The sequence below is a fragment of the Micromesistius poutassou genome, assembly GCF_964030765.1.
Source record: "Micromesistius poutassou genome assembly, chromosome: 19".
Lineage (NCBI taxonomy): Eukaryota > Metazoa > Chordata > Actinopteri > Gadiformes > Gadidae > Micromesistius > Micromesistius poutassou.
The window spans coordinates 12,555,914-12,569,626 of NC_140289.1; the positions used below are offsets into that span (position 1 = coordinate 12,555,914).

A 13,713-nucleotide genomic window follows, 5' to 3' on the forward strand; every position below is an offset into this window, starting at 1 on the left:
GCATCAGTCCCATCAACCCTTTAAGAGGTCGTCTTTGCTTTGCCACAGACAATGTATACAATTATGGTTGTACACATCAAGACAAAATACTTGTGCCAATGTCTAAAGACATGGAAGAGTCATGCACTGACTGAGCTAACCGGGCATGAGAAATGTATTCAATGTTGCAAAATATCACATTGACCTTGTGGAACCCTAACCTTCAAATCCAGCAATTTTCTTGCTGGTCTCCCATGGGATTTTTACCAATGTCTAAAACACATTCATGTAATGGCATAAGGTGAAAGAAAGCTGTATAGATTGCATAGATACATTGCATGACGCTTTCCCCTGCCCACCCAAGAGTGAACGCCAGATTGCTATGGTTAGTGCACATATAGTTGACATTGAAGGAAAGTCTATTGTATAGATACTTTGCAGGTTTGCAACCACTAGCAAAAGACGCTGATGAGACGAGATGTTTTTTGGTGCCTCAAGAAAAGCTTGTATCAAAATATACTGCAGACTGCAAGGTACTGCTGGGATTTGAACCCAGGATCTCCTGTTTACTAGACAGGCACTTTAACCAACTAAGCCACAGCACCACTTTAGACAGAATCAAAATACTTTACCAAATTCTTGTAATAAAAAGTCAGTATCAATATGTTCTTATCTGTGGCTGTGTGATAAGACTTACAGTTATGGGCATCTTAGGCTTGATGTGGGAAAACACCTATGGTGGTCTCCCAGCAACCCCTTAAGAGGGCAGCTTACTTTTGCCACAGACAATGCATACAATTACAGTCATCTTCACAGAATGCTTACGCCGATGTCTAAAGACATAGCAGCCCAATGTGGGGCTCGAACCCACGACCCTGAGATTAAGAGTCTCATGCTCTACCGACTGAGCTAACCGAGCATTTTAACAATATTGACCCTGCCAATTTTCAAACAAAACTGGCCAAGACAAAGTAATCAATGAGCATTAGTCCCATCAACCCTTTAAGAGGTCGTCTTTGCTTTGCCACAGACAATGTATACAATTATGGTTGTACACATCAAGACAAATTACTTGTGCCAATGTCTAAAGACATGGAAGAGTCATGCACTGACTGAGCTAACCGGGCATGAGAAATGTATTCAATGTTGCAAAATATCACATTGACCTTGTGGAACCCTAACCTTCAAATCCAGCAATTTTCTTGCTGGTCTCCCATGGGATTTTTACCAATGTCTAAAAGACATTTATGTAATGGCATAAGGTGAAAGAAAGCTGTATAGATTGCATAGATACATTGCATGACGCTTTCCCCTGCCCACCCAAGAGTGAACGCCAGATTGCTATGGTTAGTGCACATATAGTTGACATTGAAGGAAAGTCTATTGTATAGATACTTTGCAGGTTTGCAACCACTAGCAAAAAACGCTGATGAGACGAGATGTTTTTTGGTGCCTCAAGAAAAGCTTGTATCAAATTATACTGCAGACTGCAAGGTACTGCTGTGATTTGAACCCAGGATCTCCTGTTTACTAGACAGGCACTTTAACCAACTAAGCCACAGCACCACTTTAGACAGAATCAAAATACTTTACCAAATTCTTGTAATAAAAAGTCAGTATCAATATGTTCCTATCTGTGGCTGTGTGATAAGACTTACAGTTATGGGCATCTTAGGCTTGATGTGGGAAAACACCTATGGTGGTCTCCCAGCAACCCCTTAAGAGGGCAGCTTACTTTTGCCACAGACAATGCATACAATTACGGTTGCAGTCATCTTCACAGAATGCTTACGCCGATGTCTAAAGACATAGCAGCCCAATGTGGGGCTCGAACCCACGACCCTGAGATTAAGAGTCTCATGCTCTACCGACTGAGCTAACCGGGCATATTTACCATATTGACCCTGCCAATTTTCAAACAAAACTGGCCAAGACAAAGTAATCAATGAGCATCAGTCCCATCAACCCTTTAAGAGGTCGTCTTTGCTTTGCCACAGACAATGTATACAATTATGGTTGTACACATCAAGACAAAATACTTGTGCCAATGTCTAAAGACATGGAAGAGTCATGCACTGACTGAGCTAACCGGGCATGAGAAATGTATTCAATGTTGCAAAATATCACATTGACCTTGTGGAACCCTAACCTTCAAATCCAGCAATTTTCTTGCTGGTCTCCCATGGGATTTTTACCAATGTCTAAAACACATTCATGTAATGGCATAAGGTGAAAGAAAGCTGTATAGATTGCATAGATACATTGCATGATGCTTTCCCCTGCCCACCCAAGAGTGAACGCCAGATTGCTATGGTTAGTGCACATATAGTTGACATCGAAGGAAAGTCTATTGTATAGATACTTTGCAGGTTTGCAACCACTAGCAAAAGACGCTGATGAGACGAGATGTTTTTTGGTGCCTCAAGAAAAGCTTGTATCAAATTATACTGCAGACTGCAAGGTACTGCTGGGATTTGAACCCAGGATCTCCTGTTTACTAGACAGGCACTTTAACCAACTAAGCCACAGCACCACTGTAGACAGAATCAAAATACTTTACCAAATTCTTGTAATAAAAAGTCAGTATCAATATGTTCTTATCTGTGGCTGTGTGATAAGACTTACAGTTATGGGCATCTTAGGCTTGATGTGGGAAAACACCTATGGCGGTCTCCCAGCAACCCCTTAAGAGGACAGCTTACTTTTGCCACAGACTATATATACAATTATAGTTGCACTCATCTTGACAGACTGCTTACGCCAATGACTACAGACATTGCAGCCAAATGTGGGGCTCGAACCCACGACCCTGAGATTAAGAGTCTCATGCTCTACCGACTGAGCTAACCGGGCATTTTAACAATATTGACCCTGCCAATTTTCAAACAAAACTGGCCAAGACAAAGTAATCAATGAGCATTAGTCCCATCAACCCTTTAAGAGGTCGTCTTTGCTTTGCCACAGACAATGTATACAATTATGGTTGTACACATCAAGACAAAATACTTGTGCCAATGTCTAAAGACATGGAAGAGTCATGCACTGACTGAGCTAACCGGGCATGAGAAATGTATTCAATGTTGCAAAATATCACATTGACCTTGTGGAACCCTAACCTTCAAATCCAGCAATTTTCTTGCTGGTCTCCCATGGGATTTTTACCAATGTCTAAAAGACATTTATGTAATGGCATAAGGTGAAAGAAAGCTGTATAGATTGCATAGATACATTGCATGACGCTTTCCCCTGCCCACCCAAGAGTGAACGCCAGATTGCTATGGTTAGTGCACATATAGTTGACATTGAAGGAAAGTCTATTGTATAGATACTTTGCAGGTTTGCCACCACTAGCAAAAAAACGCTGATGAGACGAGATGTTTTTTGGTGCCTCAAGAAATGCTTGTATCAAATTATACTGCAGACTGCAAGGTACTGCTGGGATTTGAACCCAGGATCTCCTGTTTACTAGACAGGCACTTTAACCAACTAATCCACAGCACCACTATAGACAGAATCAAAATACTTTACCAAATTCTTGTAATAAAAAGTCAGTATCAATATGTTCTTATCTGTGGCTGTGTGATAAGACTTACAGTTATGGGCATCTTAGGCTTGATGTGGGAAAATACCTGTGGTGGTCTCCCAGCAACCCCTTAAGAGGGCAGCTTACTTTTGCCACAGACAATGCATACAATTACGGTTGCAGTCATCTTCACAGAATGCTTACGCCGATGTCTAAAGACATAGCAGCCCAATGTGGGGCTCGAACCCACGACCCTGAGATTAAGAGTCTCATGCTCTACCGACTGAGCTAACCGGGCATATTTACCATATTGACCCTGCCAATTTTCAAACAAAACTGGCCAAGACAAAGTAATCAATGAGCATCAGTCCCATCAACCCTTTAAGAGGTCGTCTTTGCTTTGCCACAGACAATGTATACAATTATGGTTGTACACATCAAGACAAAATACTTGTGCCAATGTCTAAAGACATGGAAGAGTCATGCACTGACTGAGCTAACCGGGCATGAGAAATGTATTCAATGTTGCAAAATATCACATTGACCTTGTGGAACCCTAACCTTCAAATCCAGCAATTTTCTTGCTGGTCTCCCATGGGATTTTTACCAATGTCTAAAACACATTCATGTAATGGCATAAGGTGAAAGAAAGCTGTATAGATTGCATAGATACATTGCATGATGCTTTCCCCTGCCCACCCAAGAGTGAACGCCAGATTGCTATGGTTAGTGCACATATAGTTGACATCGAAGGAAAGTCTATTGTATAGATACTTTGCAGGTTTGCAACCACTAGCAAAAGACGCTGATGAGACGAGATGTTTTTTGGTGCCTCAAGAAAAGCTTGTATCAAATTATACTGCAGACTGCAAGGTACTGCTGGGATTTGAACCCAGGATCTCCTCTTTACTAGACAGGCACTTTAACCAACTAAGCCACAGCACCACTTTAGACAGAATCAAAATACTTTACCAAATTCTTGTAATAAAAAGTCAGTATCAATATGTTCTTATCTGTGGCTGTGTGATAAGACTTACAGTTATGGGCATCTTAGGCTTGATGTGGGAAAACACCTATGGTGGTCTCCCAGCAACCCCTTAAGAGGGCAGCTTACTTTTGCCACAGACAATGCATACAATTACGGTTGCAGTCATCTTCACAGAATGCTTACGCCGATGTCTAAAGACATAGCAGCCCAATGTGGGGCTCGAACCCACGACCCTGAGATTAAGAGTCTCATGCTCTACCGACTGAGCTAACCGGGCATTTTAACAATATTGACCCTGCCAATTTTCAAACAAAACTGGCCAAGACAAAGTAATCAATGAGCATTAGTCCCATCAACCCTTTAAGAGGTCGTCTTTGCTTTGCCACAGACAATGTATACAATTATGGTTGTACACATCAAGACAAAATACTTGTGCCAATGTCTAAAGACATGGAAGAGTCATGCACTGACTGAGCTAACCGGGCATGAGAAATGTATTCAATGTTGCAAAATATCACATTGACCTTGTGGAACCCTAACCTTCAAATCCAGCAATTTTCTTGCTGGTCTCCCATGGGATTTTTACCAATGTCTAAAAGATATTTATGTAATGGCATAAGGTGAAAGAAAGCTGTATAGATTGCATAGATACATTGCATGACGCTTTCCCCTGCCCACCCAAGAGTGAACGCCAGATTGCTATGGTTAGTGCACATATAGTTGACATTGAAGGAAAGTCTATTGTATAGATACTTTGCAGGTTTGCAACCACTAGCAAAAAAGGCTGATGAGACGAGATGTTTTTTGGTGCCTCAAGAAAAGCTTGTATCAAATTATACTGCAGACTGCAAGGTACTGCTGGGATTTGAACCCAGGATCTCCTGTTTACTAGACAGGCACTTTAACCAACTAAGCCACAGCACCACTGTAGACAGAATCAAAATACTTTACCAAATTCTTGTAATAAAAAGTCAGTATCAATATGTTCTTATCTGTGGCTGTGTGATAAGACTTACAGTTATGGGCATCTTAGGCTTGATGTGGGAAAACACCTATGGCGGTCTCCCAGCAACCCCTTAAGAGGACAGCTTACTTTTGCCACAGACTATATATACAATTATAGTTGCACTCATCTTGACAGACTGCTTACGCCAATGACTACAGACATTGCAGCCAAATGTGGGGCTCGAACCCACGACCCTGAGATTAAGAGTCTCATGCTCTACCGACTGAGCTAACCGGGCATTTTAACAATATTGACCCTGCCAATTTTCAAACAAAACTGGCCAAGACAAAGTAATCAATGAGCATTAGTCCCATCAACCCTTTAAGAGGTCGTCTTTGCTTTGCCACAGACAATGTATACAATTATGGTTGTACACATCAAGACAAAATACTTGTGCCAATGTCTAAAGACATGGAAGAGTCATGCACTGACTGAGCTAACCGGGCATGAGAAATGTATTCAATGTTGCAAAATATCACATTGACCTTGTGGAACCCTAACCTTCAAATCCAGCAATTTTCTTGCTGGTCTCCCATGGGATTTTTACCAATGTCTAAAAGACATTTATGTAATGGCATAAGGTGAAAGAAAGCTGTATAGATTGCATAGATACATTGCATGACGCTTTCCCCTGCCCACCCAAGAGTGAACGCCAGATTGCTATGGTTAGTGCACATATAGTTGACATTGAAGGAAAGTCTATTGTATAGATACTTTGCAGGTTTGCCACCACTAGCAAAAAAACGCTGATGAGACGAGATGTTTTTTGGTGCCTCAAGAAATGCTTGTATCAAATTATACTGCAGACTGCAAGGTACTGCTGGGATTTGAACCCAGGATCTCCTGTTTACTAGACAGGCACTTTAACCAACTAATCCACAGCACCACTATAGACAGAATCAAAATACTTTACCAAATTCTTGTAATAAAAAGTCAGTATCAATATGTTCTTATCTGTGGCTGTGTGATAAGACTTACAGTTATGGGCATCTTAGGCTTGATGTGGGAAAATACCTGTGGTGGTCTCCCAGCAACCCCTTAAGAGGGCAGCTTACTTTTGCCACAGACAATGCATACAATTACGGTTGCAGTCATCTTCACAGAATGCTTACGCCGATGTCTAAAGACATAGCAGCCCAATGTGGGGCTCGAACCCACGACCCTGAGATTAAGAGTCTCATGCTCTACCGACTGAGCTAACCGGGCATATTTACCATATTGACCCTGCCAATTTTCAAACAAAACTGGCCAAGACAAAGTAATCAATGAGCATCAGTCCCATCAACCCTTTAAGAGGTCGTCTTTGCTTTGCCACAGACAATGTATACAATTATGGTTGTACACATCAAGACAAAATACTTGTGCCAATGTCTAAAGACATGGAAGAGTCATGCACTGACTGAGCTAACCGGGCATGAGAAATGTATTCAATGTTGCAAAATATCACATTGACCTTGTGGAACCCTAACCTTCAAATCCAGCAATTTTCTTGCTGGTCTCCCATGGGATTTTTACCAATGTCTAAAACACATTCATGTAATGGCATAAGGTGAAAGAAAGCTGTATAGATTGCATAGATACATTGCATGATGCTTTCCCCTGCCCACCCAAGAGTGAACGCCAGATTGCTATGGTTAGTGCACATATAGTTGACATCGAAGGAAAGTCTATTGTATAGATACTTTGCAGGTTTGCAACCACTAGCAAAAGACGCTGATGAGACGAGATGTTTTTTGGTGCCTCAAGAAAAGCTTGTATCAAATTATACTGCAGACTGCAAGGTACTGCTGGGATTTGAACCCAGGATCTCCTCTTTACTAGACAGGCACTTTAACCAACTAAGCCACAGCACCACTTTAGACAGAATCAAAATACTTTACCAAATTCTTGTAATAAAAAGTCAGTATCAATATGTTCTTATCTGTGGCTGTGTGATAAGACTTACAGTTATGGGCATCTTAGGCTTGATGTGGGAAAACACCTATGGTGGTCTCCCAGCAACCCCTTAAGAGGGCAGCTTACTTTTGCCACAGACAATGCATACAATTACGGTTGCAGTCATCTTCACAGAATGCTTACGCCGATGTCTAAAGACATAGCAGCCCAATGTGGGGCTCGAACCCACGACCCTGAGATTAAGAGTCTCATGCTCTACCGACTGAGCTAACCGGGCATTTTAACAATATTGACCCTGCCAATTTTCAAACAAAACTGGCCAAGACAAAGTAATCAATGAGCATTAGTCCCATCAACCCTTTAAGAGGTCGTCTTTGCTTTGCCACAGACAATGTATACAATTATGGTTGTACACATCAAGACAAAATACTTGTGCCAATGTCTAAAGACATGGAAGAGTCATGCACTGACTGAGCTAACCGGGCATGAGAAATGTATTCAATGTTGCAAAATATCACATTGACCTTGTGGAACCCTAACCTTCAAATCCAGCAATTTTCTTGCTGGTCTCCCATGGGATTTTTACCAATGTCTAAAAGATATTTATGTAATGGCATAAGGTGAAAGAAAGCTGTATAGATTGCATAGATACATTGCATGACGCTTTCCCCTGCCCACCCAAGAGTGAACGCCAGATTGCTATGGTTAGTGCACATATAGTTGACATTGAAGGAAAGTCTATTGTATAGATACTTTGCAGGTTTGCAACCACTAGCAAAAAAGGCTGATGAGACGAGATGTTTTTTGGTGCCTCAAGAAAAGCTTGTATCAAATTATACTGCAGACTGCAAGGTACTGCTGGGATTTGAACCCAGGATCTCCTGTTTACTAGACAGGCACTTTAACCAACTAAGCCACAGCACCACTGTAGACAGAATCAAAATACTTTACCAAATTCTTGTAATAAAAAGTCAGTATCAATATGTTCTTATCTGTGGCTGTGTGATAAGACTTACAGTTATGGGCATCTTAGGCTTGATGTGGGAAAACACCTATGGCGGTCTCCCAGCAACCCCTTAAGAGGACAGCTTACTTTTGCCACAGACTATATATACAATTATAGTTGCACTCATCTTGACAGACTGCTTACGCCAATGACTACAGACATTGCAGCCCAATGTGGGGCTCGAACCCACGACCCTGAGATTAAGAGTCTCATGCTCTACCGACTGAGCTAACCGGGCATATATGCCTTATTGACCCTGCCAATTTTCAAACAAAACTGGCCAAGACAAAGTAATCAATGAGCATTAGTCCCATCAACCCTTTAAGAGGTCGTCTTTGCTTTGCCACAGACAATGAATACAATTATGGTTGTACACATCAAGACAAAATACTTGTGCCAATGTCTAAAGACATGGAAGAGTCATGCACTGACTGAGCTAACCGGGCATGAGAAATGTATTCAATGTTGCAAAATATCACATTGACCTTGTGGAACCCTAACCTTCAAATCCAGCAATTTTCTTGCTGGTCTCCCATGGGATTTTTACCAATGTCTAAAACACATTCATGTAATGGCATAAGGTGAAAGAAAGCTGTATAGATTGCATAGATACATTGCATGACGCTTTCCCCTGCCCACCCAAGAGTGAACGCCAGATTGCTATGGTTAGTGCACATATAGTTGACATTGAAGGAAAGTCTATTGTATAGATACTTTGCAGGTTTGCAACCACTAGCAAAAGACGCTGATGAGACGAGATGTTTTTTGGTGCCTCAAGAAAAGCTTGTATCAAAATATACTGCAGACTGCAAGGTACTGCTGGGATTTGAACCCAGGATCTCCTGTTTACTAGACAGGCACTTTAACCAACTAAGCCACAGCACCACTTTAGACAGAATCAAAATACTTTACCAAATTCTTGTAATAAAAAGTCAGTATCAATATGTTCTTATCTGTGGCTGTGTGATAAGACTTACAGTTATGGGCATCTTAGGCTTGATGTGGGAAAACACCTATGGTGGTCTCCCAGCAACCCCTTAAGAGGGCAGCTTACTTTTGCCACAGACAATGCATACAATTACGGTTGCAGTCATCTTCACAGAATGCTTACGCCGATGTCTAAAGACATAGCAGCCCAATGTGGGGCTCGATCCCACGACCCTGAGATTAAGAGTCTCATGCTCTACCGACTGAGCTAACCAGGCATATATACCTTATTGACCCTGCCAATTTTCAAACAAAACTGGCCAAGACAAAGTAATCAATGAGCATCAGTCCCATCAACCCTTTAAGAGGTCGTCTTTGCTTTGCCACAGACAATGTATACAATTATGGTTGTACACATCAAGACAAAATACTTGTGCCAATGTCTAAAGACATGGAAGAGTCATGCACTGACTGAGCTAACCGGGCATGAGAAATGTATTCAATGTTGCAAAATATCACATTGACCTTGTGGAACCCTAACCTTCAAATCCAGCAATTTTCTTGCTGGTCTCCCATGGGATTTTTACCAATGTCTAAAACACATTCATGTAATGGCATAAGGTGAAAGAAAGCTGTATAGATTGCATAGATACATTGCATGATGCTTTCCCCTGCCCACCCAAGAGTGAACGCCAGATTGCTATGGTTAGTGCACATATAGTTGACATCGAAGGAAAGTCTATTGTATAGATACTTTGCAGGTTTGCAACCACTAGCAAAAGACGCTGATGAGACGAGATGTTTTTTGGTGCCTCAAGAAAAGCTTGTATCAAATTATACTGCAGACTGCAAGGTACTGCTGGGATTTGAACCCAGGATCTCCTCTTTACTAGACAGGCACTTTAACCAACTAAGCCACAGCACCACTTTAGACAGAATCAAAATACTTTACCAAATTCTTGTAATAAAAAGTCAGTATCAATATGTTCTTATCTGTGGCTGTGTGATAAGACTTACAGTTATGGGCATCTTAGGCTTGATGTGGGAAAACACCTATGGTGGTCTCCCAGCAACCCCTTAAGAGGGCAGCTTACTTTTGCCACAGACAATGCATACAATTACGGTTGCAGTCATCTTCACAGAATGCTTACGCCGATGTCTAAAGACATAGCAGCCCAATGTGGGGCTCGAACCCACGACCCTGAGATTAAGAGTCTCATGCTCTACCGACTGAGCTAACCGAGCATTTTAACAATATTGACCCTGCCAATTTTCAAACAAAACTGGCCAAGACAAAGTAATCAATGAGCATTAGTCCCATCAACCCTTTAAGAGGTCGTCTTTGCTTTGCCACAGACAATGTATACAATTATGGTTGTACACATCAAGACAAATTACTTGTGCCAATGTCTAAAGACATGGAAGAGTCATGCACTGACTGAGCTAACCGGGCATGAGAAATGTATTCAATGTTGCAAAATATCACATTGACCTTGTGGAACCCTAACCTTCAAATCCAGCAATTTTCTTGCTGGTCTCCCATGGGATTTTTACCAATGTCTAAAAGACATTTATGTAATGGCATAAGGTGAAAGAAAGCTGTATAGATTGCATAGATACATTGCATGACGCTTTCCCCTGCCCACCCAAGAGTGAACGCCAGATTGCTATGGTTAGTGCACATATAGTTGACATTGAAGGAAAGTCTATTGTATAGATACTTTGCAGGTTTGCAACCACTAGCAAAAAACGCTGATGAGACGAGATGTTTTTTGGTGCCTCAAGAAAAGCTTGTATCAAATTATACTGCAGACTGCAAGGTACTGCTGGGATTTGAACCCAGGATCTCCTGTTTACTAGACAGGCACTTTAACCAACTAAGCCACAGCACCACTTTAGACAGAATCAAAATACTTTACCAAATTCTTGTAATAAAAAGTCAGTATCAATATGTTCCTATCTGTGGCTGTGTGATAAGACTTACAGTTATGGGCATCTTAGGCTTGATGTGGGAAAACACCTATGGTGGTCTCCCAGCAACCCCTTAAGAGGGCAGCTTACTTTTGCCACAGACAATGCATACAATTACGGTTGCAGTCATCTTCACAGAATGCTTACGCCGATGTCTAAAGACATAGCAGCCCAATGTGGGGCTCGAACCCACGACCCTGAGATTAAGAGTCTCATGCTCTACCGACTGAGCTAACCGGGCATATTTACCATATTGACCCTGCCAATTTTCAAACAAAACTGGCCAAGACAAAGTAATCAATGAGCATCAGTCCCATCAACCCTTTAAGAGGTCGTCTTTGCTTTGCCACAGACAATGTATACAATTATGGTTGTACACATCAAGACAAAATACTTGTGCCAATGTCTAAAGACATGGAAGAGTCATGCACTGACTGAGCTAACCGGGCATGAGAAATGTATTCAATGTTGCAAAATATCACATTGACCTTGTGGAACCCTAACCTTCAAATCCAGCAATTTTCTTGCTGGTCTCCCATGGGATTTTTACCAATGTCTAAAACACATTCATGTAATGGCATAAGGTGAAAGAAAGCTGTATAGATTGCATAGATACATTGCATGATGCTTTCCCCTGCCCACCCAAGAGTGAACGCCAGATTGCTATGGTTAGTGCACATATAGTTGACATCGAAGGAAAGTCTATTGTATAGATACTTTGCAGGTTTGCAACCACTAGCAAAAGACGCTGATGAGACGAGATGTTTTTTGGTGCCTCAAGAAAAGCTTGTATCAAATTATACTGCAGACTGCAAGGTACTGCTGGGATTTGAACCCAGGATCTCCTCTTTACTAGACAGGCACTTTAACCAACTAAGCCACAGCACCACTTTAGACAGAATCAAAATACTTTACCAAATTCTTGTAATAAAAAGTCAGTATCAATATGTTCTTATCTGTGGCTGTGTGATAAGACTTACAGTTATGGGCATCTTAGGCTTGATGTGGGAAAACACCTATGGTGGTCTCCCAGCAACCCCTTAAGAGGGCAGCTTACTTTTGCCACAGACAATGCATACAATTACGGTTGCAGTCATCTTCACAGAATGCTTACGCCGATGTCTAAAGACATAGCAGCCCAATGTGGGGCTCGAACCCACGACCCTGAGATTAAGAGTCTCATACTCTACCGACTGAGCTAACCGGGCATTTTAACAATATTGACCCTGCCAATTTTCAAACAAAACTGGCCAAGACAAAGTAATCAATGAGCATTAGTCCCATCAACCCTTTAAGAGGTCGTCTTTGCTTTGCCACAGACAATGTATACAATTATGGTTGTACACATCAAGACAAAATACTTGTGCCAATGTCTAAAGACATGGAAGAGTCATGCACTGACTGAGCTAACCGGGCATGAGAAATGTATTCAATGTTGCAAAATATCACATTGACCTTGTGGAACCCTAACCTTCAAATCCAGCAATTTTCTTGCTGGTCTCCCATGGGATTTTTACCAATGTCTAAAAGATATTTATGTAATGGCATAAGGTGAAAGAAAGCTGTATAGATTGCATAGATACATTGCATGACGCTTTCCCCTGCCCACCCAAGAGTGAACGCCAGATTGCTATGGTTAGTGCACATATAGTTGACATTGAAGGAAAGTCTATTGTATAGATACTTTGCAGGTTTGCAACCACTAGCAAAAAAGGCTGATGAGACGAGATGTTTTTTGGTGCCTCAAGAAAAGCTTGTATCAAATTATACTGCAGACTGCAAGGTACTGCTGGGATTTGAACCCAGGATCTCCTGTTTACTAGACAGGCACTTTAACCAACTAAGCCACAGCACCACTGTAGACAGAATCAAAATACTTTACCAAATTCTTGTAATAAAAAGTCAGTATCAATATGTTCTTATCTGTGGCTGTGTGATAAGACTTACAGTTATGGGCATCTTAGGCTTGATGTGGGAAAACACCTATGGCGGTCTCCCAGCAACCCCTTAAGAGGACAGCTTACTTTTGCCACAGACTATATATACAATTATTGTTGCACTCATCTTGACAGACTGCTTACGCCAATGACTACAGACATTGCACCCCAATGTGGGGCTCGAACCCACGACCCTGAGATTAAGAGTCTCATGCTCTACCGACTGAGCTAACCGGGCATATATGCTTTATTGACCCTGCCAATTTTCAAACAAAACTGGCCAAGACAAAGTAATCAATGAGCATCAGTCCCATCAACCCTTTAAGAGGTCGTCTTTGCTTTGCCACAGACAATGTATACAATTATGGTTGTACACATCAAGACAAAATACTTGTGCCAATGTCTAAAGACATGGAAGAGTCATGCACTGACTGAGCTAACCGGGCATGAGAAATGTATTCAATGTTGCAAAATATCACA

At 41.5% G+C, this 13,713-nt stretch overlaps 22 non-coding genes across 22 annotated transcripts; all 22 read right to left on the reverse strand.

Annotated features, from left to right (window-relative positions):
- Positions 1-510: 510 nt before the first annotated feature.
- Positions 511-584, reverse strand: AC3HAE_034528 (transfer RNA threonine (anticodon AGU)). Its single transcript has one exon. It is a non-coding gene; the product is annotated as a tRNA-Thr (tRNA).
- Positions 585-1,471: 887 nt separating this feature from the next.
- AC3HAE_034529 (transfer RNA threonine (anticodon AGU)) lies at positions 1,472-1,545 on the reverse strand. The gene has a single exon. It is a non-coding gene; the product is annotated as a tRNA-Thr (tRNA).
- Positions 1,546-1,792: 247 nt separating this feature from the next.
- Positions 1,793-1,865, reverse strand: AC3HAE_034530 (transfer RNA lysine (anticodon CUU)). The gene has a single exon. It is a non-coding gene; the product is annotated as a tRNA-Lys (tRNA).
- Positions 1,866-2,438: 573 nt separating this feature from the next.
- Positions 2,439-2,512, reverse strand: AC3HAE_034531 (transfer RNA threonine (anticodon AGU)). The gene has a single exon. It is a non-coding gene; the product is annotated as a tRNA-Thr (tRNA).
- An 894-nt stretch (positions 2,513-3,406) lies between these two features.
- AC3HAE_034532 (transfer RNA threonine (anticodon AGU)) lies at positions 3,407-3,480 on the reverse strand. Its single transcript has one exon. It is a non-coding gene; the product is annotated as a tRNA-Thr (tRNA).
- Positions 3,481-3,727: 247 nt separating this feature from the next.
- AC3HAE_034533 (transfer RNA lysine (anticodon CUU)) lies at positions 3,728-3,800 on the reverse strand. The gene has a single exon. It is a non-coding gene; the product is annotated as a tRNA-Lys (tRNA).
- A 573-nt stretch (positions 3,801-4,373) lies between these two features.
- AC3HAE_034534 (transfer RNA threonine (anticodon AGU)) lies at positions 4,374-4,447 on the reverse strand. Its single transcript has one exon. It is a non-coding gene; the product is annotated as a tRNA-Thr (tRNA).
- A 247-nt stretch (positions 4,448-4,694) lies between these two features.
- Positions 4,695-4,767, reverse strand: AC3HAE_034535 (transfer RNA lysine (anticodon CUU)). The gene has a single exon. It is a non-coding gene; the product is annotated as a tRNA-Lys (tRNA).
- A 573-nt stretch (positions 4,768-5,340) lies between these two features.
- AC3HAE_034536 (transfer RNA threonine (anticodon AGU)) lies at positions 5,341-5,414 on the reverse strand. Its single transcript has one exon. It is a non-coding gene; the product is annotated as a tRNA-Thr (tRNA).
- An 894-nt stretch (positions 5,415-6,308) lies between these two features.
- AC3HAE_034537 (transfer RNA threonine (anticodon AGU)) lies at positions 6,309-6,382 on the reverse strand. Its single transcript has one exon. It is a non-coding gene; the product is annotated as a tRNA-Thr (tRNA).
- A 247-nt stretch (positions 6,383-6,629) lies between these two features.
- On the reverse strand, positions 6,630-6,702 carry AC3HAE_034540 (transfer RNA lysine (anticodon CUU)). Its single transcript has one exon. It is a non-coding gene; the product is annotated as a tRNA-Lys (tRNA).
- A 573-nt stretch (positions 6,703-7,275) lies between these two features.
- On the reverse strand, positions 7,276-7,349 carry AC3HAE_034541 (transfer RNA threonine (anticodon AGU)). Its single transcript has one exon. It is a non-coding gene; the product is annotated as a tRNA-Thr (tRNA).
- A 247-nt stretch (positions 7,350-7,596) lies between these two features.
- Positions 7,597-7,669, reverse strand: AC3HAE_034542 (transfer RNA lysine (anticodon CUU)). The gene has a single exon. It is a non-coding gene; the product is annotated as a tRNA-Lys (tRNA).
- Positions 7,670-8,242: 573 nt separating this feature from the next.
- Positions 8,243-8,316, reverse strand: AC3HAE_034543 (transfer RNA threonine (anticodon AGU)). Its single transcript has one exon. It is a non-coding gene; the product is annotated as a tRNA-Thr (tRNA).
- Positions 8,317-8,563: 247 nt separating this feature from the next.
- Positions 8,564-8,636, reverse strand: AC3HAE_034544 (transfer RNA lysine (anticodon CUU)). Its single transcript has one exon. It is a non-coding gene; the product is annotated as a tRNA-Lys (tRNA).
- A 573-nt stretch (positions 8,637-9,209) lies between these two features.
- AC3HAE_034545 (transfer RNA threonine (anticodon AGU)) lies at positions 9,210-9,283 on the reverse strand. The gene has a single exon. It is a non-coding gene; the product is annotated as a tRNA-Thr (tRNA).
- Positions 9,284-10,176: 893 nt separating this feature from the next.
- On the reverse strand, positions 10,177-10,250 carry AC3HAE_034546 (transfer RNA threonine (anticodon AGU)). Its single transcript has one exon. It is a non-coding gene; the product is annotated as a tRNA-Thr (tRNA).
- An 893-nt stretch (positions 10,251-11,143) lies between these two features.
- On the reverse strand, positions 11,144-11,217 carry AC3HAE_034547 (transfer RNA threonine (anticodon AGU)). The gene has a single exon. It is a non-coding gene; the product is annotated as a tRNA-Thr (tRNA).
- Positions 11,218-11,464: 247 nt separating this feature from the next.
- On the reverse strand, positions 11,465-11,537 carry AC3HAE_034548 (transfer RNA lysine (anticodon CUU)). The gene has a single exon. It is a non-coding gene; the product is annotated as a tRNA-Lys (tRNA).
- Positions 11,538-12,110: 573 nt separating this feature from the next.
- Positions 12,111-12,184, reverse strand: AC3HAE_034550 (transfer RNA threonine (anticodon AGU)). The gene has a single exon. It is a non-coding gene; the product is annotated as a tRNA-Thr (tRNA).
- Positions 12,185-12,431: 247 nt separating this feature from the next.
- Positions 12,432-12,504, reverse strand: AC3HAE_034552 (transfer RNA lysine (anticodon CUU)). The gene has a single exon. It is a non-coding gene; the product is annotated as a tRNA-Lys (tRNA).
- Positions 12,505-13,077: 573 nt separating this feature from the next.
- On the reverse strand, positions 13,078-13,151 carry AC3HAE_034553 (transfer RNA threonine (anticodon AGU)). The gene has a single exon. It is a non-coding gene; the product is annotated as a tRNA-Thr (tRNA).
- Positions 13,152-13,713: the final 562 nt, after the last annotated feature.